Here is a 4,558-nt window from a genome sequence, read left to right on the forward strand (position 1 = left end):
AAGAGATTACACATTACCAAGTCTGGACATGGTTCAGGAGAGCATAACGACGTCAACTATTACAGCTAACAATTTTGAAATCAAACTGGTAATGATTCAGACGATCCAAAATAATCTACAATTTAGGGGCATAATGATAGAGGATCCGAATCAACATTTAAGACAGTTTCTCCAACTTTGTGGTACTTTCAAGTACAACAAGGTCACTAATGACGCTATTCGTCTTCAGTTTTTTCCCTTTTCTTTGATTAATAACGCATTTTCTTTGTTAGAATCGCAAGCACCAAGATCTACCACGACATGGGATGAGATAGCAAGAAAGTTTTTACATAAGTTTTTCTCTATTAGGAAAGCGGTTTAACTGAGAAGAGAAATTGCTGTCTTTTAGACAATTGGAAGGGGAAAGCTCTCAAGATGCTTGGGAATGTTTTAAAACATTTATCCAGAAATGTCTGCACCACGGATTCCGTAAGTGGATGCGATTGCAAGTGTTTTACAATGGTTTGGATGCAAATGCAAGGTTCAGATTAGATGGAGTAGTAAGAGGAGCTCTTATGAACAAAACTTATGAGGATGCGTATGAATTAATAGAAAATATGGCGTTGAACTCCTATTAGTGGCCTATTGAACGATTCACACATGGCCAGAAACTAGTTATGGTAAAAGCTATCTAAGAAGTGGACAGACTTAACCATATTGGATCCACAAATAGTGCACTGTCTATGTTGGAAGAGACAAATCGCTCTTCCATTATATCAACAATTCTACTGAGGATGTGAACTACTGTAACACCCCTACCTGTCTGTGTCGCCAGATTAGGGTTATAGAGTACAACAAAATAATCAAAAACATTTAAACATTATATCATTTAATATTGTAATCCCATCATAAACCATTCATACACATGCATATTGTCTCTAACTCGAGCCTTCGAGGCCCTAAAATAACCTAGAAACAATTTGGGACCACTTTGAAACAGTTTGGGAAGTTTAGGAAAAAGATGCAAAATTTGCAAAATAGGGGTCACACAGCAGTGGTGCCAGGTCATGTGCCTCACACGGCTAAGACACATGTCTTTGTCTCAGGCCGTATAACTTTCAAACTAAGGGCACAAGGTCGTGCCCCAACCCGTGTCCTCACCCGTGTAACTCTCTAAGTAGGGTCACACGCCCGTGGCAAACGCCCGTATGCCAGGCCATGTAACTCTCTAAGTTGTCTCACACACCCGTGTGCCAGGTCGTGTAACTCACTGACTTGCACCCTAAAGAAATCATCAGATGACACAGGACTATATTGCCAGGCCATATGCCTCACATGGCTGAGTCACACGTTCATGTCTCAGGCCGTGTGAACCCAATTTTACCTAAAATCAATCCATTTTTCAAGACCATTTCATGTATGATCTTTCAACCCATTTAAACACATTTAAAAATTACCTAAACCTCACCAAAACATGCATCAATATACCATTTCAAGATCCTAATTGAACTAACCAACATTCCATTCAAAGGCATGTCAAATGCATACAAACATCACCAATCTAAACATGTCAGAATTACCACATTACAAGCATCCTAGCCTAGATCAAAATTTAACAAAACATGACACATATAGACCATTCTAAATCCATTTAAAGCATACAATAAAGGGCCTTATAAACATGTATAACAAGGTGACCAAAGTGGTATAATTTTTCAATGCACCAAATGGTACGAAATTGACATGACTTTCAAAGTTTAAACATGCTAAAGTATCAACAACACATTCATCGAAATATCATTACAAATCATCATATACATGCCATTACAAACCTTGGCCAAAATTTTCAAAAACTGCCGAAAACAGGTGGATAGTGTGACTTGAGTGCTAATTCGACCGTCCAACCTTCAAAAGTATCTACAAGAATAGAAAATAACACAAGTAAGCTCATTGAAGCTTAGTAAGTTCGACATAAAAAATGATAAATCTTATCAAAGTAAATAAAATAAATCATTCAATAATAACTCAACTACATGTGTTTCTTGTTATCCAAAATCTTAGCCAGGTGAATTGCATAATTCCATTCAAAGCTCAAATACATGTTATAACTATCAAAATCACTCAGTAGGTTATGATACACAGAGTAATGATTTGATGAATGACTTATGGATATGAGTACATAGATATTCCAACCGAAACACGCCAATTTCTCGTAAGAGCTATTCCACCCGATAACATGCCAGATGCTCGTAAGAGCTAATCCATCCGATAACACGCCAATTTCTCCGAAGAGCTAGTCCAACCATAAACACGCCAAAACAAGGAGTATAACATGAGAGTTCGCAAAAAATTTTGAACCTCGACCTATTCGGGAAAAATGTATATATCATACCACATCAATCTCCACTCCAATCCCCCACATATCGCGCCAACATTCGGTTGTACTCTATCCCGCGCCCAACCGATCTAAGTATTGAAATTCAATAACATTTCTCAAATAACTTTACATCATCTATAATCAAATATATCTATTATATCATATTATATCATCAAACACTTCATATAGACATTAAATTATAATCCGTACAAACTTACCCAGACTGAATTGTAGTAGCTGCAGAAGTTCAGGGACTAATTCATGATTTTTCCTTTTTCACGTATATCAACAGGGTCTTGATGTAAAATGTAAAATTTCTCAATTATTAGCTTAAATTTCACCTTCTAATTTACTTTAAATTTTATACCCTTTTATTTTTTAAAATTTACACAATTACCCTAAAATTTTACAACTTTTGCAATTTAGTCCCTTAACCTAAAAATCATCAAATTAACCATTTTCTCAAGTCAAAATTACATCCGTATATTCTAGGCTCTTAAAAAGTCCCTATTGGACATCAAATTCACTATCAAACCTTTTAATTTTTACGTTTTCACAATTTAATCTTTAAATCAAAATCTAAGAAAAATCATTTCACAAAACCACCAAATACCACAATCAAAGCTTCAAATACATAGTTATCATAAAAAAAAATTCAAGATTCATCAATGGCAACTTCTATAATTTTTAACAAATTCAAAAACGAAGGTAGGGCTAGCTGGACCTAGTTGCAACGATCTCAAAAACATAAAGTTACAAGAAACGGGTATATAAATCACTCACATGCAAGGCAATAAGTTTGGCGGATTCTCCAAGCTAGGTTTTTGATGTTTTCGGCTATGGAGGAAGAAAAATGAAGAAGAAAGACTTATTTATTTACTTAATTTTGTTTTGATTTTATTTTAATTACAAAATTGCCATTATACTTCATTTATTTTCAATTTTTTTCTTTAAAATTTCACTCCAAAACCATCCACTATAAGGCAATAAGGTTTAATTGCCTTATCAACCCTTTCACATTTATTAGTTAAGCTATTAAATCATCTAAATGCAATAGTTACTAAGTTTTGCACATTTTACAATTTGGTCCTTTTCCTTTAATTAACTATCTAAACGTTAAAATTTCTTAACCAAATTTTAATATGACTCTAATAACTCCATAAATATTCTATAAATAATATTTACGAGTCTACACGATGGAAATTTATGGTCCCAAAACCATTGTTCCGTCACCACTGAAAATTAGGTTGTAATAATTACATCGAGAATAGGGATAGAAAACCTTATTCAAATACATACAATCCAAGTTGGGAGAGATCATCAAAACTTGAGATGAGGAGGAAATCAAGGAGGAGGCAATAATAATTCAAATCAAGTTGAAAACACTAATTACCAACCTCATTATTTGTAGTAACCTCAAGAAAGGGCCAACCCAAATGATCATACTGTATGTGGTCAACATTTGAATTGAATCAAGGGGGAACTGCAATCAATGAGAATAGAAGTAAAGCAGGTTCAATTTGAGTGCACTAATTCATCAAGGAAATTGACTAAACTAGAGGACCAAACGAGCCAATTGATGAGTATGATGGGAGATATTAAAAGGAAAATTGGCACGGGCATACCTAGTAATATTGAGAATAATCCTCGGAAAGAAGGGAAGGAGAAGGTAAAAGCAATCACGCTCCGTTCGGGAAAAATCTTGAGTAGCCCAACAAACTTGACACAAGAGGATGTAAAAGAGAATGCTGAAAACCCTTCAGAGAAAACCCAAGGAGCTGATCAGGAACAAGAATTAGAGGAGATCATCGACCTGACAACTAAACTAGAGGGGAGAGTAAAAGACACGACTACTAACACACATGTATCATTTCCTTCCAGATTAGAAGAGAAACAGAAATGGGATGAGGACGAGTTTGTAAGTTTTCTAAACTTGTTCAAAACATTAAATGTTAACCTACCATTAATTCAACTAATTGAGAAAGTACCTAAATATGCCAAATTCTTAAAACAAATCATGTATAGGCGTATAAAAGTTAACTTGGGAGAGAAATTCAACATAAATGCATCCTGTAGTGCTATTATTTCTAGACACGTACCCCAAAAATTAAAAGATCCAAGAAGTTTTATGGTTCCAATAGAGATTGGGATCATTTATTTTAAGAAGGCTCTATGCGAGTTAGGAGCTAGTACAAACCTAAT

General features: G+C 34.9%; 1 non-coding gene across 1 annotated transcript; it reads right to left on the minus strand.

The window, feature by feature from the left end:
- Positions 1-358: 358 nt before the first annotated feature.
- LOC121215787 (small nucleolar RNA R71) lies at positions 359-466 on the minus strand. Its single transcript, XR_005911761.1, has one exon. It is a non-coding gene; the product is annotated as a small nucleolar RNA R71 (small nucleolar RNA).
- Between the last annotated feature and the right edge of the window lie 4,092 nt (positions 467-4,558).

The sequence above is a fragment of the Gossypium hirsutum genome, chromosome D03 (assembly GCF_007990345.1).
Source record: "Gossypium hirsutum isolate 1008001.06 chromosome D03, Gossypium_hirsutum_v2.1, whole genome shotgun sequence".
NCBI classification, from domain to species: Eukaryota; Viridiplantae; Streptophyta; class Magnoliopsida; order Malvales; family Malvaceae; genus Gossypium; species Gossypium hirsutum.